Source organism: Strix uralensis, chromosome 1, assembly GCF_047716275.1.
Source record: "Strix uralensis isolate ZFMK-TIS-50842 chromosome 1, bStrUra1, whole genome shotgun sequence".
NCBI lineage: Eukaryota > Metazoa > Chordata > Aves > Strigiformes > Strigidae > Strix > Strix uralensis.
This window is the reverse complement of record NC_133972.1, coordinates 27810257-27835731: the sequence shown is the minus strand read 5'-3', so window position 1 is coordinate 27835731 and position 25475 is coordinate 27810257. Positions and strand designations below refer to the sequence as shown.

Sequence of the window (25475 nt, the reverse complement as noted above, 5' to 3'; positions counted from 1 at the left end):
CTTGAAACTAGAGATGGAAAAAGGGTTCCTTTTCTTTTGCCATATGCACATGTTGAATGCCCCTCTGCCTGGAGGCTCAGCTCTGTACATGGAAACAGGTCACTGAATCTACAGCATCCCTGGCACAACTCCCAGGGTTTTCATTCAGGGAGTAAATTCAGTCTGAGTTTGCTCCAGAGACTGGGCCAGTGGCAACAGGAAGAAGTGGCCACATAACTGTATCCTGCCCCTTTTACTTATGGTTATTTGTCTGTGGCTTTGCCTAATACAACTGGGGAAAAAGGAGGCAAAAACTTGTATGAGTTTGTCTAAGCAGAGATGGAAAAAAGGCCAAGAAACTTCTGGGGTGCCATTTTCTGCAGTTTTTACAGTGAAAAAGGAAAGGTTATAAGTCCTTAGGTCCTTGAGTCCCAAAATGGCTCTTTGAGGACACATGCACCCAGACAAAGCACAGCCACCCTGGTGGCTCATCTGGGGGGTGTCTTTCTCCAGAATGAGGGGTACAGACCCCTTGCAGTAGTCTAAGGCAGACTTTGGTCAAGCCAAAGGTGCTGCATTGAAAAATTCAGAATCCGTGCCCTCGTGTGGTCGCATTTTCTGGACCCAAGCAGCCAAGAGTAAACTACCCATCCCTGCACCAGGGTGAATGAAACAGGAGCAGATTTTTTTTTCCCCCTTAAACAAGGAGTACTTTAGAGACCAGTGGCTGGCCAGCTGACATTATGGATGGGCCATTAGAGACTCCAGTTTACCAGTGTCAGCCTGTGCACTCCCCTCACCTCTGCAAGACACAAAAAGGGGCCTGTGGTCCTGCAAGCCTTGACCTTGGCATCACAAGGGGGCTGTGTCATGGCATAGCCTCTTCTCTGACCCACAAGGCAGCAAACACACCATGAGCAGCACTACTGAGGTGAATGGGGGGACAGCAGAATAACAGATCAAGTAAACCCACAAGATGATCCAGCACCAAACTTCAAAAACTATTTTACCCAAATCCTAAGGTGATGGGAGCTGAGTGCCTCAGGACTTCCAAAGCCCTGGACCTAAATCCCTACAAAAAGGTGGAGTGAGCCCTCAGCCACCACTTTGGGCTCTTTGCAAGCCAATAAACCAGAACCAGCACAAGCATAGGGTGGAAGAGTCGTGGTCATTGTCCCTGCTCTTCTTGGTCCATAGCTATGCAGGTCAGTAGGAGCTTTGCCCTGGGTTCAAGATCACCTCTTGAAAAAACATCTCCAGAAACATCTGCTGCAGGAGGTACAAACATTTGTGGACCCTGGGCCTTGAGATCAACACCAGAGCAGGGTGTGGAGGCTGGGTAGCATCTTGAAGAAGCCAAGGTTCCCATCTCTTTGCCCTCTGGGTCAAGGGAAGTTGCAGATACAGCCATGGGATTTAGTTCCTACAGACCTTCAGGCAGAGTGCGAGTTTCTTGGTACAGATGAAGCAGAGCGCTACGCAGTCTTTGTCCATTCAAACCCTCCCCAGCCGTGTGTAGCTCAGTTGCTTTGCTGGCAAGTGAGGCTGGGTTGCCTGACGGGAGGCCTTCAGCCGGCACAGGCTGCAGCGCAGCACCAGCAGCCATTTCTCACTTGCCGCATCCTGGGGATGGAGGAGTGCCATGGGAGCTGGCTCCTGTTTGCAACAAAGAAAATTCAAATCAGAGTGAGGTTTTACACTTTTTTTTAAAATGATTCCTCCCCCAGCAGTGCTGCCTACTGGAGATTTTCAAAAGACTGGCCCAGGCAGTCCCCTCCAACTCGTGCTGCCAGCATCAACATCTGCAGGAGGACCTCACTGCTGCCTGGCAGAAAACTTGCACCAAAACCGTTCCAAGCAGCACAAAGCTTTCAGTTTTGCCCTGCTCTTTGTTCTTGTTCCTGCACATTTCCACTTGTTTTCTAAATGTTGCTTCTTCCACTGGTTGCACAGATTTGTAAAATGCCAAATCACCTCAAAGTCTACAACCCGCTACATAAGGCTTTGGTCTGGTTTATTCCAGTTTCATGCCTCTGTCAGTGACACTAAAATGGACCGTGGGTTGGACTCCAGATGTCCCAGAGAGGACAGATGTGTGCGTCAGTGCCACCTCATTAAGTCGTTTGTTTAAAGCCCCCAAACAATCCACTTTCATGCAGATGGAAATCCCAGCCTCCCTCTTTTCACCTAGATGTGGATTCTCCCCCGGCAGATATGTGTTGATCTGCTCAGTTAAAAATCTTCAAACCCCTAAAATTCTGGTCTTTGACCCTACCCTAAAACTAATTTGAACTATTCTCAGCTGATCTGGAGCTGAAGGAGATGGCTTTTAACTGGAAATACCTTATCTTTAGACAAGTAATCGCTGTTAATTAAACCAGTCAAGAGACATTAACCTCAGTTTACTTAAATTTCAGCCTGTGGATTAACAGGCAATCCATGATGTCCTTTTAAATGAGGATGTTCTCATGGAATTGGACAATCCCAGCACCAATATTCTTTTTCTGTGAGATCTGAAAAATAAACCTTGCAGCATGGACTGAGAGTAAACTCCCCTGCACAAAGCACACATTTCTAAAGCTTGCTTTCTCTGTTCAAAACAGATGTACAACTCCTTCAATTCCAAAAAATATTTTAGCTGTAATAGAAAAAAATCTGTTGCTAATACAAAAGTTACCATGTGGAAATAGAAGGGGGTGTTGTGTTTGTACATGAAGCCTTCCCACACTGGCACTCCCCAGATTCATGAGTAACAACGTGGAGGTGCTGGAGTTGTAACAGCAAGAGCTTGATAGAAAATGGAAAAGAAGCAGGCACAAGATTTGACAGTGCAAGAATAAAAATATTCATGGTAAAATATTTCACATTGTCTAAAAAACTCAGCTGCCTTGCTGTTCACTTGCAGAAAGACAGTGATAACTGTGATAATTGCAAAAATGGTGATAATGCACTAGGACAAATTGCTGGGGAGATGGGAAAGTCCAGGTAAGATACACCCAGATGGGGCTGCCAAGCATATTCACGCAGCACAGGGAGCCCCTGAAGCACTCCTTGCTTGCAGTGTGGCATGTACACTACTGCCAAAGAGAGGATGGATGGGCCTTTGGACTGATCCAGCAATGTGTATACACACGTACCTATATAAAAGTTTTTTACCTGAGGTTTGAATCCCCCAAGTCACGTGTCTGTGTTAGGCTCTCACTTGGGCCAGAGCCAAACACCACCAGTGAGGCGTTATGGTTACACTTAGTGGTCTTCAGTGTCCACAGGTTGGATTGTCTGTGTACCATCTTGTGTAGTGTTGTTTGCACCACAGGAAAGTGAATGCCGGCTGAAAAATGCCAGCAATTGACACTTGTTATTTGCTATCAAAAATGTGTGTTGCATGGTGCTAGTCAACAGTGAAATGACTCTACGGAAAGTTTTTCCAGTGACTACAAATTGGAGAAAGCCCCATAAAACTTAAAAAAATTCTGCCTGTGAAATATCATATACAAAGTCATATTTCTCTTTCTGCAGATTCATTACTGTGGTCCTAAACAAAATCTCTCTGTTCTTTGGAAGTTTATTCCTTATGTAGATTCCCCTTAAAATTAAAAAAAACCCCAATCCTTCTCTATATTTAAAACCACCATTGTCCTGTCAAATAGTTCATTTTCAAATTTTGTGAAACATGGAAAAAACATTCTGTCTGCACAGAGAAGTTCTTCCTCCTCAACCACCTTTCTTTGTAATGAAAAAACATCAATGTCATAGGTCAAATAAAGCTGAAAATTTATTAGTTTATGGAAGTTAGCAAACCTGTTGGAGCTTTTCCGATCAAGTTTTGATGGCTATGCTCTTTCCCAAACAGTATCAGTCTTTTTTCTCTCTCCCACTCTCTTACATGCACACATGATTCCTGTGACTAAATCAAGTCAACAGAGGTACAGTAGATTTTCTATGCCATAATTTAGATGTAAAAAGTGATTCTGAAATTTCACATATATCAAAAAACCTGAATGTGATCCCCAGCTATGACAGATTCTTCAAGAATAGTCTGACTGTCAGTTGAGTTAGTGAGGAAAGGCAAAGATGAAGAGCAGATATAAAGAGATCAAAGAAAATTTTTACTCTGCCATTAACCCCCCCCTGTGTTTCTAGTAATGTTCCTACTGACTTTGAATGTCCCATCCTGGATTTACTAAAATAAAGCTACCAAAGGTCTTTTTTTCCCCACTTACCACCTTGGCTCCAATGGTGTTCATGCTTAGGGGGCAGTGGGGGAGGGAAAAGCAGGGGGGAATCAAAGCTTTAAAGTGCACAGACTGGCAGCTAGAATTGAGACCTTGACCTGTCACATCACGCAGCTCCAGTCAGACAAGATGTGACAAGGAGATTGCACAGCACCCTCGCAGCAGGCACCTGCACCCAGGACCTGCCCCTCACTCTGCCTAGGAGCCACTGCAGCAGCAGGGTGAGAGCGGGGCACAGTCTCAGCCCCCCAAATCCATCAGGTTCACACAGAAGAGAGGTGTATTGGCATTTAAATGTGATCTGAAGCATGTTTGTTGGTTTTACATGTCTGGCTCAGGGAGGGTAGTAGCTGGGATGACTCCAGACAGAAAATACAGACTCCAGTGCTTCGCAGTCCCAAAGCCTCCTTCAGCAAGCGGAGTTCATAAACCTCCTGGCAGCTCCGATTATGATATCCTCACTCATAACAAGCAATACCTAACTCCAGGGGAAATCTCTTTGATTTTTAATTTAGCCTAAGTTGTCACATAGGTGTAAGACACCAAGACTCAAAAGTTCCTGGAGAGTTAGAGAGTACTGGCATTTGCATTTGAATCTCAGCTGCTGGCTCCAAGTGTGAGGGAGGAGACAGGGGGCACAGTCTCCCCTCTTCTTCCTACTTGCATGTCTTGCATATTTTGTTTTAGCAAGAAAAATGCTGGGGTAGGTCCCAATGTTTTTAAAGGCTGTCATATTAAAAACTAGCTTAAAATTTGTTAAGTTTTTTAAATTCAGGCATTTACTTCTTTAGCTGAGTGACTTTAAAGAAGTGTAGTTACAGTTCTTCATGAGTTACAAGAGATCCCAAGTAGTTTCTGTGTCTATCAGCCAAAGCTCCTGCAGAGCCAGTGGTTTTTACCATTTTAGCAAGTACAACCCTCATATTAAAAGTAGGAAATGGGGGCATATATAAAGTCTCACCACAGCCAGTAACAAAGTCAGAAATAACATCCAGAAGTCTGTCCTGACTCTGCTGCCAGCTCTACCCGACAGGCCATCCTTCTTCCTTGGGCGCAGAGAGAAATTTTTGCTTTTTAAGCTTAGCACAAAACCTCAATTTTCTGTTTTAGTTCTAGCACTACATGCCTTTGCTCTTCCTTGTAGCGTGTCCTTCATTCACGTCCAGTGTACCCGCGTGTCCCTGCACACGCATTGCTCGTCCCCCCGTAAAACCTCCTGTCAGCTGAAGGTGACCTGGCTGCAGTGGAGCTGCACGTGGACAGGGTGTCTGTCCGACTGCCACTGATGCTTTGTCCCCCAGATTCACTGTGGTGGCTCTGCAGAGTTTTCTAGACTGAATGCATAGTGGAGAACAAGGAAATCAGTGCAAATATTGGAGACTCGCGTGATTGCATGAATGTTTAAGAGAGTGTGTTTGAATTTGGTGGCCAAGTGACCACCAAAGGAAGAGAGAGAACACTGCATCACAGGCTGTAATAGCTACAGATGAGAGACTGATTTATATTCCTGTTTTTCAGAGAGTAATAAGGATTCACCTGTTTGAAAAGAGATAAGCAGGCTGGACCTTCAACTCTCCCATTTGGTAGCATTGTTGTTTAAAGTGAAATGTTTATTGTCCCTAATGAGGTTAATGTAAAAAGGTGTTGTGTATTTGCATGCCAACTTCTGAACCTCCAAAAGAAACGTGGTGAAGTCTGAAAGTGTAGAATGACACTCAGCAGCAGGTCTTTGATTTTGAATTATCACTATTTAGAAAAATGACATATCAGATCCTTTTTTTTTTTAAATGCAAGAGCAAGGAAACTTTAAAAGTAATTAAGAAGCCAATAACTTAAAAACACCAAGGTGACTAGTTTTTTAAAATGTTGCCCTAGGGTTCTCTGCTACAATGAACCATTAACATTAAAAAAAGAATTAGACACTTACATGGTGGCAGGCAGCATGAGTGCTTTCTTTCCTAGACAGCAAGACATACCAGGATAGAAACAGTTCAACATTAGAGCATAAACAAATCTGCAAATGATCAGCCAAGAAAACAAATCTGGTTGATTGTTTGACAGTTCCTTAACCATCCACTGCAAAGTATATGGCTATTGTCTCCCGCTGCTGCAGCAGGGTGATAAAATAACAATAATAAAGATAACAGACAGAAGACCCATTGCACTATGTGGATTGTGCACTTGATCTTGCAAATCAATTTATGCTTACCTTGTCTCATTTGAAAGTGATAGCTGGAAGGTGAAGAAACAAAATAATACACATCTAAAATAAATGGAATTAATCTGGAAAAATAGGCTCACTTCCATTTGTTGATGTAGTGCTTGCCTAAAAAAACCCTAGCTTTGGGTCACAGTACAAATCTCAGTGTTTTGCATTTGTCTATGCACAAATACAAATACCTTTGATTCAGTTAAGCACATGCCCAGCTTCAGACCTGTGCTTAAGTCCCGTTTATCACAACTAAATACCACTTACATACAGTACTTTGCTGAATCAGGGGCTGGATTCAATGTTCCTATGGATAGGCAGCCATATGCCATGCGTGCTGTGGTATACAATGCTTAATTTCCCAGGGGAAAATAAATCTTGCAGAAATTTCTCTTCATCAGGCCTTTTATTAGTCACTGCTAGATCTGAGTCCGAGGAGAGCATGATTTCCTTGGCTGCAATGGCATGTGTACTCCTGGAAATATCTGGACACACCAGCACCAGAACTGGTACCAATAACAACAGCCAGCTAGACCCTTGCTTGCATGTTTATTAACAAATAATTGGAAAAATAAAACCAGAAAAGAACATAACTGCACCTGGAACAACCTTGCCGTGCCACAAGCCTGCCCTTCCCAGCTGCCCACCGCCCACCAGCCCCTTCCTTTCCTGGCCATGGTCATCTCCACATGTCAGGATGCCGCACGGGAAGCAGTAGCTCACTGCCTAAGCAGGGCTGGCTCCAGCACTGCAGTGGGGACAGACCCATGACCCTTCCTGCCCTGGCCCACCCTGACCTCTTGGCACATATGCTGACTGCTCATAAATGCCTCCGTGAGCTGAGGGCAGGTAAGCAGCAGAGCACATGAAGGGGAAATGCTCCATTTGTTGTGGGCCAGGCAGGCTCAAAAGGCTGCTGCTGGGTGGGTCACCAGGTATTAGTGGAAGGAATAACAGCTCTGACTCACCAGTGAGCCCACCCAAGCATCCCAAGGGAAAGCTGCTGGGAAGGAAACCTGCTGTGGTTTTCATTTCCTTCCTTGCCAGATTCGCCCATCTCCTTCTTTCTCTCACCCCTTCCAGTTTTAATTTACCAGATACACTCTTAATGGTTTGGCACCTGATGGAAATCAAGGACAAATTAACGTGTTCCTTCTAATTGACGTACCAACATTTTCTAAACAAGTTCCCTTACTCTCCACCCTGGGAACACTATACTCCTGCTCAGGCATTACTATTCCTATTTTACACAAGCAACAACGAAACCCACTCTTAAAAGGATGGTGTCTATGATCTGCTTTCCTCAAAAATGCCACGCATTCCCAGGGGCAGTCTCCCCTCACCACTGGTGAACAGGTGGTCGCTGCTGGTGTTGGGTGATATACTGGATGGAAACTTGCAGACTGCTGAGACTTAGGTGCCTGTTCCCTCTCAACATCATCTTTCACCTTCCATCATACAAGTGCAAGTAAGATTTTTTGAGCCAAGATTTTTATTGCCATATTCCTATGTAGCAGCTATGTTGGGTCATGGTGACAGATGTGGACCAGAGCCCTGTGTTACTGGAGATAAAATTCAAACCAGTTTAGTCCCTGACGGTTTATTTCTTACCCTGACATTCAAAGAATGATTTGCCTTCCTGCTTTTCCACCTTTCCTTATCTTTTGCTCCATGCAGCAGAGTCCCTTGGGATCCCCCAGGGTGAGGAAAATTAAACATGTCACAGTAGCTATTGCTGCTCTCTCAGATACTCTCTTCCAGCACGTTTGAAGAACATTTCCTTCATCAGCAACATCTCCTTCAAGCATCCCCTGCACCACACCATCTCCCTGTTTGTCTATGGCCCCATCCATTTCTCCATCCATTCGTGGATGGAGAAACCAATTCAGCTTAAATGTAACAAAGCAAAAATAAGGTAAAGACTACCTTAAGAGTGAAGGACTCCTGGGTACCTCTTGCTGCATGGGTGGACAAAGCTCTGCCTGGTCATAACTGAGAGAGCTTCTCTGGGGCAAGAACAAACAGTCAGAGGGGAAGGAAGTGGTGTTTCAGCTCACTTTGCTGTTGGGGGAAAAAATCACTCATAGAATCATCCCTGACTGCTTTGGTATTTTTTCAGGCTGAGACACTTCTTTCATTACCATTTAAGTTACCTTTTTAAACACAACTTAAATAAGTCTTCTACTCTAGAGTTTCTTTAGGAGCAAAGCAGTCTTGCTAGCACAAAAGCTTTCATTGCATTTTAGCTGACCTCTGTCCATCTGGGAAGAGAGGACATCTACAGAAGAAGTAGTTGGGACCAAATGCAGACTGGACTGTGGGTCTGGGCAGTCTCCTCTTTTACTGCACACCTGGGTGTGAAAGAATTAAAGCCCAATCTGAGATATGAAACTAATCATATATTAAGGCATCTTCAGAGGGTGAATTTTTTCTTGCATGCTCCAGGGTTAGCACAATTAAGATCAAATCATTGATCAAATTTAGATCTAGCCCTGAAAATGGTGAGTGTCTCTTGTTGTTCCCATGTTCCATGGGACTGTGATTTCATGATACAAAATGTTCGGCAGCAAAACAGGCTTGTGGTACTGCTGGGGCCCAATCCATTCTCTGCCCTCCTTTTCCCTCCAGCTCTGGCCACTTATCTCTGCCCCTGCACTGGGAAGAAATAATCTGGCTGGGTGTAACCCAGGAATAACTTAAAGTAGGGATGCTAACAAATACTGTACAGTAAAACCATCACCCAAGAGCACATGTCTGCTGTTTGCTTAGTGGAAATGAGGAGGAGAATTACAAGCATAGACCAGACTGGTTCGCTCTATCATTGGAGCCAAAAATACACACAAACGAAGCTACCGAAGACACATCAAGCCACGCTAATAGGACCAGCATCTTCATGCCTAGATATTGCTTAATGGCCCAGATGATTTCTGGAGGAAGAAAGAAGCAAGATACGTACACAAATAAAATCAACACACAAAACCAGTGACCCACACATTGGGTCAAAGTATTGGACCAAATAGCTTCCTTGCCCCCATATCTCAAATATTTCTAATCTAAGACACTATAAAAGATGAGACTGCTTCACCTCTACCAAAACAGCTTCCTTCAAAACTACAGAAAAAAACTTTGTAGAAGAATAACACAAATCAAATTGTGTACACTGCAGGAATTTACCAATCTGCATCACCAAGAGAGAAGAATAAGACAGACAAGCCATTTATGTCTAACATGCTGTAGTGAGAGAATTGTCATTGTCTGGGTTCTTTTATAAATAAAATAAATATAAAAATACGACTAATTTTCTCACCTAATTTTCCTGTAGAACTGATAATTAAGTGTTGTTGGCTGCATCACCAGCACACATTTGTGATAGTTGATATAGTGTCTCTGCATATTTAGAAGCTAAAAATCGTCTCTTTTGCTGAGTAAAAACACGTGTTTCATGGCCTTTTCTCCCCTTCAAGTAATAAGCCAGCTTTTATTTTTTAGAACTTGCCATCAATGAAAAGTCTTACGTTTTTTTAAATCTTTCATGTATCTGGGACCTCACTGAAAAGCAATTACTGTGTATATTGTAGAATGAGTTTAAATATATTAACAAAGCCGTAAGATGCTAATGCATATACTTTTAAAATGTACGTTACAAAAACACTGGCTCTAACACAGGGTCAAAGTTTGGAGGGACAAACCTCTGCTTGGCGTGGAAGTCCGTACTTCAGCTGTTGGCTTTACTTCACTGTGTGATGTTTTGCACATCCATTAATTTATCTTCTTACGTGTAAAGTGATGAAAATACAGCTAAGACAATACTGGACATGGAGAAAAATCATCACATATGAGGGAAGCATTTGTGGCTTTCCTCACAAGTCTGTACACCCTCCAAGTGTGGTTCATTCTTCATACAGCAGCTCAGCAATATCGCATCGCAGAGCCAAAGCTTTATGGCTGAGAGCTATGCAAAAAGAAGATGAACAGATTGGATAAAAAATTAGAAGATTTAACTTAAGATGCCCAAGCTGGAGATAGACAGTTAGAGTCTTTGATGAAGAGCTTTTGCACATCCTCAAGAGTTAGGTGCAGCTAAGTGAATCCCTTTGTTCTTGGCTCTTCCTCTCTCTGTGGCTGCAGCTCTGGCTCCCGAGGACAAATCTCTTGCACTGCGATGTTATGGTGTGTCTGGGACTCACTTCTGACCACACCGACGGACAGGCTTTAATGAAAAACGTCTCTATGCAAATCAAGGGCCCTGATGCCCGTGCCAGGGCACCCAGTGCATTGCTTGTAGGCACACACCTTTCATTTAGTTTCACTTATTTTAGTACAAAAAGAAAAAATACACACCCCTTCCAGGAGATGACATTAAAATAAATTGTGTTTAAACTGAAACCAAGTACTTGTACAGTTTTCCCCAGTATGAAACTCATTTTAAGTTAAACCATTGAAAGTTCCCTGAGTACATGAGGCTTTGAAGAGTGCGTACTTACTACCCATGACACTGCAAATTTTGGCACTAGCCCACGCTAACTCCCACGTCATGTACTCTGTAGTGCAGTGTTAGCAAAATTGCTGTTGTTTACCGCAGTCACCGTACCTAACCAAAGCCTGCATGAAGCTATGGCTGATGCTTATGTTGTGCTGCAGGGTGGTTTTTGCCACCCTGAGTTGGCAAGAGACATTAGAGGAGACATTAGAAGAGACTCCCTCAATATCATCATGTGAAAGTAGCCACAAAGGTATAAAAATTACATCACGTGTGCAAGTTTTCTTACTAAAGTAGATAATGAAGTAGGACCAAAGTCCTGATTTAACTCTTGTAACAGGATCAGTGCTGCTTCTGCAAACTGTAGAGTCTGCATACTGCATCGCAAATCCTTGAGGACTTGTTAGCTCCTGCAAGTCCCTCTGGGTTGATTTAGGAGGTTGGTTGTTGTTTGCCTTTATATGGAGACATTAGGAGAGGTGGGAATTGTATGCGAGCCTTTGTCACCACAATTTGCAACCTGGAAAATTAAATCACCTTATGTTAATATTCCTGCCCATAGGCAATGGTATTTTGAACAATCCAGTAATTATATATATATGGCTTTCACTCTGGCAATTAAATGTCAGGGACTGTGAATCGAAGCCCGCAGCTGCCTGCAAGGACAGAAAGCTGTTCTGCCAGCAGTGACCAGCACAGACTGAGCATGGGAGTAGCTTCCCCCCTGCCCAGCCTGTGTTCTTGCCTGTTTGCCACTCAGTCTGACATGTCGTGTGTGCAAAGTCCTGGCAGCAACCTGACACTCACCAGTGATGCCTCAAAACCTAGTATTTTCAGGACCAACCATGCCTTCTTATAAATTCCAGATAACATTTTAAAAGGCATTTCTAATGAAAGGCTTGTTATTTTCCCAAGCAGAGACAGGCAGCTCCAGCTTTCTCCTTTCCGCGTCTTCCCTTTTTCCTCATCACCATTGTGTAACAACCCACAAGATACATGACATTTATCACAACAGTTCTCATCCTTTCACCTGACAATTAGAAATGCCCAGTGGGTGGGCTGGAAGCCTGATATTTGTGTTTGTATTTTTGAGTTTCAGCATTTCTGTAACCCTTCGTTACCACTAGTATAGCCAAAAGTCAGCACTTACTTCACACAACGGGCACATCTACATCACTAAAACACATGATCTTCTCAACAGATTGAAAAGGAGCTTGGGCTGAAGTCTTGTTTGTGTGAAAAAGCACCTCCACCGGTATTTTCTGCTCTGCTGACATGTTACAACCAGTCGCCCTTACCACTGGGAAAGTTTCTCCACCTCTTCTTCCTCTTGGAAGAAAGACATCAATCAGTGTGAGGCAGTGATGAAACCTGCCATTTCTTTGCCTATGGACAGCTAAGGCCAGATCCTGCTTGCAGCAAAACCAGCTTGAACTACTGTTTATGAAAATGCATAGTGACTTCACTTCTAAACAAATGATAATACTCTAGCTTTTTTCATACCTGGCATAATTTTATTGATCACAACATCACCCCACTGGTGTTTGCTCATTACCATCACATATTTTGAGGTACGTCACATGGGCACACCATGCTCAAGTAAATTGGGATAACTAGAATTTAATTAAACAGAATGATTTAAGACAGAATTAAATTGAAATTACACAAATTATGATGAGTTTATGCCCAGACCTAGTGCTGATGGAGCTACTAGGATTATTACTCCTGGATTTATTTGCAGAATAAATAACTAAAAGAAAAGCAGATTCTGACTTGCCTAGACATGTCTGCAAACAATGAAACATCATCGTTGTGGTTTAACTCCAGCCAGCAACTAAGCACCACGCAGTAGTTTGCTCACTCCTCCCTGCCTCCCAGTTGGATGGGGAGAAGAATCGAAAAAAAGTGGGTTGAAGTAAGAACAGTTAATAGCTAAGAAAAAATAAAATAATAACAACAATAATAAATTGTAATAATTATAATTATAATGAAAAGGTATATAACAAAAAAGAGAGAGAAATAAAAACCAAGAAAAGACAAGTGATGTACAATGAAATTGCTCACCACCTGCTGACTGATGCCTGAGCAGCGATACGCCCCTCCTGGCCGGTTCATGTGCAGAGCATGATGTTCTATGGTATGGAATATCCCTTTGGCTAGTTCGGGTCTGCTGTCCTGACTATGCACCCTCCCAGCTCCTTGTACACCTGCTTGCTGGCAGAGCATGGGAAACTGAAAAATCCTTAACTTAGGATAAGCAACAACTAAAACATCAGTGTGTCATCAACATTACTTTCACCACTAAATCCAAAACAGAGCACTGTGCCAGCTACTAGGAAGAAAATGCACTCTATCTCAGCCGACTCCAGGACAATCATTAATCATGCAGGAAACTTGTTATATTTTAGTGTATTTGATTTTTGAATACTAGGCTTATTTCCTTGGTTCCCAGTCTCCATAGCCCTGCCACCATCACCGGTTGCAAGAGAGGCAGTTTCACAGGCGGTGGCATTCCCCTGCAGAGGCTGTAACACCGTGCTGCCCAGAGGCATGGCGTGTTGACTGAAGCATGGTCTCTATGTGTCATGTGTCAAGGATGATATGTCACCAAATCATCCTTGCATCTCTACGCAAGGTGTTGAGATAACACTATCAAATCATGGTCTCGTGACTGTTGTTTATTTAGTATCTAATATAACAAATCACTATAAACTCACTCCGGATTAATGTTGGTGTCATGAATGTTTCCTAATGGATACCAAAGCTGGGATCAATGTAAGGAAAGGATTTCAAGTATAAGTTTACAATGAAGTAGAGACACGGAGCTGACTTCCTGCCTGCAGCACAAATTACAAGTGAGTTTACACTGCATTGTGCAAGGGCAGAGGGCAATATTTGTGATAAATTATTAAGAAAACAAAGCTTCCTTCCTTCTTTCTACGAAGAAACAATTTTGACTATATTGGTTTGCTACTTGCAACTGTTGGATGAATCATGTTGTGAGCAAAATGTGAGCTCTGGCTTGTCAGTGGACTAGTTACCACATGTACTTACCACTCATGCTGGCTGACCTGACATCACCCAATTGGACATCATCATGTTTTTTCACTCCTCTTTTTCACGTTCCATGATTCGGCATGTCTTCTCAGACCCTTCGAGATGGTCCATGACTGTGTCCAGTGCTAGTGCAGCAGATGTGGCAGCATGTCACCATCAGTGACAGAAACTGTCACGGAAACTCCCACCCTTTCCCACCAGGTTTCCCCATGCAGCTGGTGTTTCACAGGGGCCCATGGTTCAGGAGTGAACAGCAGATGATGCAATCTGAGGGCAGCATGCCGTTACTTTCAGTTTTAATGTCTTGCCATTGCTACTTTGAATAGCTTTGTAAGCTTGCCTTGACAGAGTACTTTTCTTTGTCAGATGGCAATATCTATTTTAACAAAGGGGTTTGGGGCAGATAGATAGGTTAAAGGGCAATTCCCCCACTTTTAATTCCTGTTTCCTGGAGGGATGGAGGAGATGCCTGCTTCTGCACTGGCGCCTAACCTCTGCATGGGTCATTCCTGACCTGCTGGACATCACAACCTGCTGCACAGGGTCTTCAACCCACTCCTTGGCAGGCAGCAGCACTGTGCGGTGTTCCATGTGGGGCTAAGGCATACGAGAGAAAAAGGACAGACACAATCCTCTTCCTCCTTCATGCACCCTCTCTGCAGGTGGGCAATATGTGCTTTTGCACTGCTGCAGGCTGGAGTTGACCCAAAGTGGCCAGGACCCCCTTGCCCCGCAGCGTTTGGTGGCAGTGCTGCCACACACCATTCCAGGCTGCACAGGGCTGAGCCGGTGCCTAAGCCTCACACACGTGTGTAGGAAGGAGAGCATTAATGTCTCACTTCAGCCTCATCCCGGATATGTGTTTGTGCACGTGTGCATTTTCACAGCCTTGCAAACAAACAAAAAGTATGGTTCTTTCAAGCAGTGATAGTCACACAAGAAAGTGGTAGACTTGGGACATCAACACTGCAGCTCTGGTCTGACTACCAGACTGGGAAGCCCCTGCCCCTTTGCATCACTACATCCAGCTGATCTCAGCAGGCACATCCCACTCTCCTCATCGGTCCTGCCAGCTGCAGCAAGGCCAGGAAAACATGTGTAAGCTGGACTGCTGGGAGTTACGAACATCTGAGGCGTGCTGGGGGTTGTAGGTGTTACTGTCCCTGACTTTCTGCCCCCACCCCAAAAGAAGGCAGCAGGATGCTGGCTCGCACCTCACCGGCTCCCGGATTACAGCCACTGAGGACAGAGAAAACCAGCTTGCAGAAAGGGGCTGGGCTGTGAATTGTGGCTGCAGATGCTGGTCTCGACCTAGCGCTGGAACCACCCCGAGCAACAGAGCAGGGCAGCAGCAGCCCATGAGACCTCACACACAGCTGTGGGCAGCTCTCCAAGTGCCTGTCTCTCAGCCTAGTGTCAGAACTGGGTTTGAAGCAAGCTTCAGTCAGGTTTAAAGTAAAATAGTGTAGCAAAGACTGAAGGTCCTGGCTAGCGGTGCAACCACATGCTGCTCTGAGCCATCACCCAGTCTGGCCAGGCTTCCTCGCCGGTTGCTGAATACTGCAGGGTTACTCCTGCCACAGCCCATCACCTTGGTGTCCCCATCTGAAGCCCAGAGCCCACCAGACTTCCCTTCCTTTGCGACACATTGCAAAACATTTTGACCCAAAGCTCTAGTTACTGCTGTTCAGCTGATGATGCTGAAGGCAAAATGGCAATAGCCTAGGACTTGGGGGAAGGAGAGAGGGAAAGAAAACCTCTTCGTGTGGACCCACAAACAGCACCACAGATGAATATATAAATGAAAAAGATCTTCATTTTGGAAAGGGTGGGTGCACTGAGGCCGTGGTAAGGCAAAGCAAAATAACCAAGCTGTGACCGGTGCTCTGGCAGCCATGACTTCTCCACTTGCAGCAAAGCGTTTCTCACTCAGAGGCACCGGTTGCTAAACAGCCTTGAAAGAATCCAAGACACAACTTTTGAGCTGATACCCAATCGCCTTCACTGCCAGCCAGCCAGCGCCATGGGAGAAGCCAATGTCTAAGGGGTGCAGGTGCTGGGTCCCTCCACACTGCAGCAAGGGGAAGGCAGGCTGTGCAGAGCCTCAGTCTGTGGGAATCTCCATGATTAGAAATGACTGCTTGTCCAAAGTATTACAATTACTACTTTAGCTGCTCCTCTCTAATATATCATGGTTTCTTTTTCTAGCACCTGAGCAAACCAAGCACAGAGAGCACCAGAGGTTGCGTGATGTTTTTATATATTAATATGCCTTTGCAGCACTCCTGGGTAAGTCAGAGCAACGAACCTTTTGATTTCCAACACAACCAGCAGCTTGTAATCCAAGACTGCCCAAATCAGAAGAGTACAAAACTTTAGCTTCAACCCCCTGCTTTAATTTCCTTCAGCAATTTATCACCTCTTTGCAGCTCACACATACAGAACAACCAGGAAAATTTCTTAACACCCCTATGGCAAAGCTGCATGGAAGCAACTGCCACAGTATTTTTTTATTATTGTTTTCAGGGCCTACAGCAAAGCAGTCCTAAAAAAAAGGGCACCCAAACCCAAGCTGAACTAAGAAAAAAAAAAATAAAACTAAGTGCCTATCTTCCACAGACAAGACACATGCACAGAGCATGAGAACCCACATGAAAGGGCAAAATGATTTTTCTTTCAAACAGGATTACCCTGGAAAACATATTGAGAACAGTGTCATCTCCAAATATATATTTACATTACCTACATACACATGTGTGTTTGTATGTGCATATATTATATATTTACACAGATTATTTGAAACACTTTGGAGCAGGGTGTTGCTTGAAGTTTCACATAGGAAAAAGAGAAGTAAAATACACTCCCTGTTCTAAACCCACTGGTGCTGCATATTCATTTAATAATTTTTCTGTCCTATTGTTCTCCTTTTCTGTTAAAGCTTCTAGCCCAAGCTCAGGCAGCCTGTGTAATTCCAGCATGGATGGATTTGCCCTTGTTATTTCCCATTCATACGGCAACTGATTCTCTAATGAAGTGAATACTTGGGGCTCAGTTCTTTGCTGCTCCATAGCCTACATTCTCATTTTACAGTGGTGTGAAGTGGTGGTAAAATGATGCCTTACTAATTGGTAGTATTTTACACCCACTAACCAAATTCTTGGAAACGGTGTTGATGATTAAGCAGAGTGCAAAGCCAGAAGAATCAGACCTTAGGGGTTTACGGCCAGGAGAGGTGAGAGCAAGCGCAGTCTGCTGGACTTGCAGCGCTGCAGCCTTGCCACGCAGGTGCTTGTGCAGCTCGTTCGGTGCTCTACATGACCTGCTTGTAGCCATGCAGTTCTTTGGACTAGGGCTGTAGCTATGCCTTCTCTAATTTGGAATTTCATTGACAGGTTTTGTGGCCAGGTTTTTATGTCAAAGATGATGGCTCTTATTCAAGAGTCATCTTCCCTCCCCATGCCCGGCACAAGGGCACATTTAAACCACATTAAATGCCAGAAACACATCCAGCCCAGATTTGAGACCATCACATGACAGGCATGTCACCACTTGCCCTGGGGCTTATAACCCTGTCACTGCTGAGATTAGTGCCTTTCCTCGCAAGAGTGTGACCAGCTTAATTAACTCCCCAGCACTCACCCTTATCAGTTAAGAATGATAAGGGTGCTTTGATGGGATGCATTTCCACAAAGCTACAGCAAAGAGCAACAATTTTATTTCCAACCCACACTTCTTCATTAGGTGAGTAGACAGCCAGAGCACTGAGCAGAAATGCCCCACCATTTCTGACTGGTTGGTGTACCTTGGTCTCTGTTCGGAGCTCCTTGTCTGTCTGTCAGACCGTGAGTTCTCTGAGGTGAGAAGTGTCTTTCTGTGGGACTCTGCAACTCTGCTGGTATAGGGGAGTCCTGACCTGTGAGCAGGACACAGACCAATTTCTCATTTCTCATATAGAGAGCACGTAGAAAAAGATAATTTAGCCCAAACCCTTTCATCTACTCTTCTCTGAAGTGTTTGTTACGCTACAGGGTGAACATTTCACATGGGGCAGGTAACTGTTCCCATTACCCTTTGCTCCCGAGACTTTTTTTTCATGCAACATGTCTACTGCAGAGAAGAGCATTCGTGTAGCTGCATTTTGCTCTCACAGCCTCTCGGTAGGAGGCAAAATCCCTTCTCTTCTATCTCTGTCCTTGATGGGCTTGCAAAGCCCACTGAGAAGAGGCTGACATGCAATCCCCTAAGTGCCAGCGTTGTGGTTCCCTGCTGTGACCTATCTTTTGCATGCACAGTAGACGTTTGCCTGCTTACAGGCAGTGGTGTATTGGCACTGGGGTATCAATTAGCCCTTTCAAAACCAGGAAATATAATGGTCATGTTATTTTTCTTCCTGGGACCACCTACTTACTGGTAGTCCTACAGCATTGTTAATGCAGGATCCAAACACTGACACATCTGCTTACAGAAGAATTTTCCTCTTATGCCCCATGTGCTTTGTACTAGGTATGCAGGAGCTGGGAGTTTAATACCAGAGGCACAAGGGAGTGTACATGTGTACAGACTTGTGATGCTTGCATAGTAAACCCTATGTAATCCATAATAGAATATAGTATCAGTCATTGTGTCTTTTTTGATTTGTTTTTTTCTTTTCTTATACTACATATAGTGCACTTCCAGAAGGAGCTTTTCCATTGCACACAGGATTTCCTTGGAGAATGAGAAGGATTCATCTACTTGATGTTAGGCATCCTACTGAGACTTCTAAGCTGCCTGCTCTAAGCGCTCTTCATAGCCATGGGAGAGAGGCGAGGTTTCACCCCATCACAAGAGGCATGATTTTTCTCCACTGACTGCAAAGACACTCTGAAGTATTTGGCTTTCACTTGTCTCTAAATGTCTAAGGTGCAGCTGGATGCTGCAGCTAAGCTGATCCAAGAGCTGCCAGAACTCCTGCGCACATGCCCCCTCCACCTGCAGTGCAGGGGATCTAGCAGTCCTGTGGCTGCTGGGGACCCTGTTCAGCACACTCATCTGGGACGGGGTATGGGAAAGGGGCCTTCCCTTTCAACAGCACCCACAGGTAGAAGTAAGGACAAACTGTGCCCCAGCACTTAGATGAAAAGATTTTTACCTTTGCTTCTACTTTCCTACTCTATTTAATTATTTTTAACTCTCTCTAAGATCTGCTGCTTCTCTCTCAGTTTTCTTCTGCTGTCTTTATTATATTCCTTTATTTTCCCCTCCCCTTCCTACTCCCTTCTTGCAGTTTTTCTTCCCTTAACGTACAATAGTGTATTAAGACAACAGACAGATAAAACATTCGTACATGTGGGATAGGGCACAGCTGTTAACACAACCACACCTCTCCCTGGAAATGGGCTCACAGCTGAACTCTGTAACTTTTACTTACACTAAACTCTTAAGTCCAATTAGAATTTAAATAAATCAGAAGGCAATTTGCTATCCTATGGCTGAAAGCAGCAAACTATCTTACTGACATTTTTAAAAAAACGGTTTAAACTTTAAAAACTGTTTCTAATTTGAACATTATAAAAGACAACTCTGATCCAATTTTTGGACCATTTCTAAACAACACTATACCTGTCCAAAAACAAATACCAAGGCCCTGCCTTGGGCTTAGGGATGGGGCTGAGGAAGTCCTCTGGGAAAGGATCAGTATAGGCTTTCCCTGGTCTCATATCCTTTCCCTAGGCTTTTGCTGCTGGGGAGATGGGAAATTGGCCTAAATGGAGCTTTGGTCTGACACAGAATGTGTCGCATGTTATCAGCACTTCCCAAGATAGAAGCATCTCCATCAGCATCTATCATGAGCAAAAAAGTCATTCTTTTCTGAAAAAGAACTGAAAATTCAGCATAATGAGTGTTTTGCCAGCCTTTGCAGCTAAGGCTGCATGGACACACACTAAATGAAATGACCTAATAGAGTTAGGAATTCACACTGTTCTTTCAATTCAAATACTCATGTAGCTCAGAAATCATGTAGTAGGCCTTTATTTCTTCAATAAAGTACTCTTAATTTTGTTTGCTTTTGTTTTCACTCAAGCCTGATCTCAGAATAACTGTTATACCTGAGTTTAGAGTGAAAAATCAAGCAATGCAATTTTGCTGCAGGCAAATTCAGAGTAACTGAGCCCCTGGGGCAGGTGTAGTGAGGGATTTGATCCTATCCACCCAAAGAAGAGGGATACGGCCATGTGGCCGAGCGGCAGTGGTCATGAGCTGACGTAGGGAGAGGCAGGCAGCAGTGCTCAACACCTCCCTGAGCTCAGACCATGTCCATCACTGCTCTTGGCTTAGGAGGGTCACTGGAATTGACACCAGTTTGGGAACAGCTCCTTACAACCACCCATGGAAATTCATGTAAAAATGGCTTATAATGGAAAATTCAGTAGTGTTGCAAAGAGTAGATAAATCTGTGCTAGAAGAAGAATGCCAGGCAAAATTGTCTGGTGTACCTGTGCTCCCCTTCTGCCTACAGCACCAGGCTTTTGACAGTGCAGCTTACACAGATACCCCAAACTAAATAAGCTATACTAGTCAAAGCTTTTACTTTTCCCTTAGCATAACCACATCCACAAAGGGCTTTTGGTAGTATAGAAACGCTGTTAAAAAAAATCACACTTCTAATCAAGAGTATTTTTCTGGTAAGAGTTGCTAGAGTGTGATCTTAAAGCACTTTACACTTGTGATTCTTCTCTGTTGTGCTCATGCCGCACCACAGCGCTGCAGGAATCAGGAGCACTCACACAACATCAGTAGGCAATCTTCCCTGGTCACAGCATGTGCCCAAAGTGTATATTAAATACCCATCAATATTTGGCATGAGAATCTATTTGCCATCCCACTGTCACACAAAGACATTTCAGCCTTAAAGCTGTACCTGTACAGCTATACCTGTACAGCTTTAAACTAAACCTGCACTTGTACAGCTTTAAATTAAACCTGCCGGAGACTGCTCTCAGCCACCGAGGCCAGCCAGCCCAGTATGGACTGTGTCTTTGCTACCGGCCGCTCTTCTCTTCCAAAACCATGTGGCTGCCTCTGGTCTGGTCACTGGGAAGGGCCCACGCTGGCTCCCAAGCACTGCCTGCAACCCGCTGGGAGGGCTGCTGCTTCCTTGGACCGGGTACCAGCACAGATGACCGAGTTCCCGTCCCAGGGATTTTCCCTGCCGCTGTTTTTTGACTCAGATGGACGCAGACAAGATGTCTGCACGGAGTGCCACACGCGCGGAAGATCTTCACTTAGATTATTGCACAGAAGGATTTGGGCTCTATAGGCTCGGGTCAGTAAACAGTCTTCACAAAGAAGAGTTCAGCAAAGCATTTCCACATATGCTTAGCTATTTATCACAGATTTCAGCTGCTTTATAAAGCCCTGTTTCTGTGCTTCGCGATATAAAGTGGGTGGAAGCCTAGTAGGAAATGCAGGTCATCTGGATGCCTCCAGCAGCCTTGCAGCACATGTGTGGTACACATCATGGTGTCCGCATGGTGTATAAGCAGAACCTGTCCCACTTTGACCATGAAGATGGTGGCCCTGCAGGTATTCATACCCCTCCAGTGACTTGACAACTCTTCAGATACAAGGACATGGAGAAACCACATAAGAATGCAACAGCCACAGCTACTGTAAGCAAGGAAAGCTCTGCAGGAGCAAGTAATGATTTTTACTAAACCAGTTAAGACTGTTGGCAATAAAAGACTTTAAAAAAAAAGTAATAAAAATGATGTGTGCAAAAACTTATCTTTTTTTTCTGACTATCTTTTGAGCTAGTAACAGGTATTGCCTCCCCCTTGCTATTTTCCTTAGACCAGCCCAGCTGTTACTGTTAAAATTACTCTCGCTCCCTGCAGAGGAGTGGATCACCTAAAAGAACCAAACCTGCTGCTTCTAGACATGACACAACTTCTTCATACCAGTGTCAAAACAATCTGCCTCCCTTTCCACGGCATAATCCCTGAAGCCAGAAATTGAGGACTAACCAGCACAGCTATCAAAAGACACATGGCTAAAGCAGAGAGTAACTTCCCAAGCCATTGTGTGAGCATCATGTCTGCAGATAGTATTACAAAGTCCTACTGGTTGGACAGATATGAGATTAGATTAGATCAGATCAAATCAGATTTGATTAGATCAGAATTAATTCAATATGGGTGCATTATTGTCTCTTGACAGGAGTCTTGCTCTCATGCTGGGATTTTAGGAAGCCCTGCAACATCCTGAATGGTTAGAAAACAAATACATTTGTATTCTGCCCACAATTTGTGATTTTGTTATTGTTAAAGATTTAAGAGGTGACTGAGGTGTGAAACCAAATTGTAATCCTGTTCATGACAGATGTACCATATTACCAACACCGTTGGAAGTGCTAAATGACAATGTCACATGGACAATTTTTAGCTGGAAAGGAGAGATTCACTCACAGTTTAAAGGATAAATAAACACTGCATGTTTAAAGATTCTCACAGTAAAAAATAAATACCTTCTGAACACAATGATTCCTCTCTCAGGATATGGTTACCTGTTTGCACCATACAAAACCAACAGCAGCATAATGTTCCCAACCCGAAATAGCTGCTACATTTCTGTTCTGAAGGTTGTTAGACATGATTTTTGCATATCCTAAAAGTCTGAATGCACCAGTGAACAACAGCTAACTTCCCCGATGTTTAGCATTGTGCAGACTAAGTGCTGAGTTCTTACTTACTCGATAACAGGATTCCTCAGCCTCCTTTTGCCCTCATTTTTTCTGCTGAAATAAGAGCTTGAGTCCAGACACCTTAGGTTCTCAGCAGGTCTGGAGGCTCTCACTCCTCTCTGTGCATGGGAGAGGAAATGCCACACTTCTCTTCTGGTTTTTGTATGGGAACATTTGATGAAGAGAAGAGGGAAATGGCAAACTGAACACTTCTCATTAGGGGAAGTAGGAACACAGCTTTCTCAAGTAAGTCTGCTTACACAGCTGGAAGGTTTTAATTGCCATATATACACATGTAATAGCTTCATTCTTGTGTTCTTCCTATCTCCTCATCCCTTTAAAGTTTTTTCAGAGTCAAATAGTGAATGGCTTCAAGGTTCATCCACAAACTATTGCTTGTACCAGGGGAGGTGGCCATCAGATGCCTGTGCAGAAAAGCAGAATGAAGGACAGGGCTGGAAGGTCTCCCAAAGCTCCTCAGGCTCCCCACTGTCTACATTGTGAGAGAGTATCACAACATCAACTTAGGCATGACTTAAAAGGCAAAAGCAAAATAAATTCTTCAAACACCACTGATGTACAGTGATGCAGCCCTTCAATCAAGCCATCAATGGCCTCAGGTTTATCCTGAAGGCATATCAGATCCAATCAGCTTCCTAACTACTATTGCTTTTTACAGATTTCTTACAGGAATCAGGGGAATTAGGCCATGTTGATGCTAAGACTTCTCTTCCTTTGGGGGTACTACCTCTCTTCCATTGTTTGAAAAGTTTACTGCATGGTACAAGATGTTTCTCTGTGTTTTTGGAAACTCATGGTCACAACCACAGATTTAACTGAGTTTTAAATGCAAGGCGACATCCATGTTTGTGTGCTAAGAATAATCAGTTAGACCTAATAACAAGCAAAATTGAGCCCAATTTAAGGTATTCTTGGGCTTCCTTCTGCTTCTGTACTTTATTTGTTTTACTGTTTGCAGTGCTCCTTCACCTTTTATTAATATTGGATGCAGACTGCTTCATCACTCAGCCACATTTGAGAGGAGAAATTACCACTGGAATGGCACACCTGAAAACATCCTTCCTTGGGCGGTCTCTTCAAATCCACCACAGAACCACAGTTGCGGCTTTTGTCTCATTCTAAACAATTTATCCTCTCATGAAAGAGATGGAAGAGGGATGTGAAGGCAGACACCATTCAGGACATTACCGTACCGGGCTTGTGAGTGATGTCAAGAAGCTTCCTTTGGGTTCCCTCCCCTTAACCTCCTGCTCTGCACAGCTTGGTTCACATCCATCAGATACAACCTGCATACAGCAGCCTCATTTTTACTGATGCTAGTCATATTTTTAGGAATTGGGTATTAACCACCATTTCCATGGACTTACTTTTGTCTGCAACTTTCACGTTGTCTTGGATAAAAGGAGAAATATTTCTTGAGATGTATTTAACTTTTTTCACATGTCCTGGTGAAATACTGCTGTCACATGCTCCCCTCCATCTCTTCTGTGTACAGGCCTAGGGACACTAAAGAACAGCAGCAACGACAGAAGTTCAGATACAGAGATAAAATATGGTCATCTCAAAATTTGGCATAACTATTGTATATCAAAACCACAGAATTTCCGGTGAGTGTGCAGAGGATTTCAGATATGACATTTAAAAAGCACAAGCGAGAAGCTTTAAACTATAATGTGTTACTAACACAGCTAAAGCAGTCTGACAGCCCCTAGCAGACATGAGGCAGTCTGGGCACTCTATCTCAGCTGCTTTCCTTGGTCTCTGCCTGACAGCAGTGGCCCTTGAGCCTTGATAGGTACAGACACAACTTCTCCCAGGACATATTATTCGGAACGGTTTTTGCTTTTATTCCTGCTTCAAGATAAACGCTTTGCCTTAAGCACCCATGGTGGCAGGAGGCAGGTTTCCCTTTATTTTGCCTCAGGTGAGGATACCAACAACTAAGTTTCAAAGGCAGTGGATCAATGATGTGAGTCACGACAACAGTGCTGGTTTAGGCTATTTTGTCATGACCGTGCTTTTGAACTCTGGTGGCATAGCTAAAGCACAAGAGGCGTAGCAGCCTGGCCCTAAGTAAATGAAGTGACTACGAAAGGCAAATTAATTGCCCATCAGGCCTGGCAAGCTGGAACAAGACCACAGCAGAGCTAAACTCTAGACTGATAGTGCTACTTTAGGTGGTTCACATTTAAGAAACTGACCCTGTGCTATGCTCTCACATAGTTCTAATAGAAGTTATTTCATGGTTGTTTGAAGCCATTTTGTTACAAGGATGCGCAATCTAGGGAAAAAGAAAGCAAAAGCCAATAGAAAAATAACCAGAGTCTAGAGACTGATGGTGACACACAGATCAGCAGCTGGTTCCCACACAGCTGTCCACACAGCCAAGTCTTCTCTGAGTTCCTCTGAGGCCTGGTCTAAACCTGCAAGTGGTAACCATGCTGGAAAGGAGTCTTGTTTTTCACAGACATATCAGGAAGATCTCATATGCAAATGCAGCTACAGTGATAGAAATGCACTTTGCACTGCAAATGTTATTTCCCCTCCTCAACTAGAGCCACTGCAAAATTTCTTCAACTTTTTTTTCCTATCTGAGTCTCGGCAGGGAGGCATATTACTTTAGCTAGACAAATTGACCTTATTATACTCAATACACTTCAGCAGCTTAAACACCTTGTCAACTAGATTTTTAGCAGCAGAGGGCTCTTTAATTTAGTTTGCAAAAGCACAACACCATGCTATAGCTAAAAGCTGAGGGAAAGTGCTTTTGGA

General features: G+C 43.9%; 1 long non-coding RNA gene across 1 annotated transcript; it reads right to left on the bottom strand.

The window, feature by feature from the left end:
• Positions 1 to 1616: 1616 nt before the first annotated feature.
• On the bottom strand, positions 1617 to 24170 carry LOC141953291 (uncharacterized). Its single transcript, XR_012631899.1, has 3 exons — positions 24071 to 24170; positions 6142 to 6172; positions 1617 to 1635 (listed from the first exon to the last, which is right to left on the bottom strand). It is a non-coding gene; the product is annotated as an uncharacterized LOC141953291 (long non-coding RNA).
• Between the last annotated feature and the right edge of the window lie 1305 nt (positions 24171 to 25475).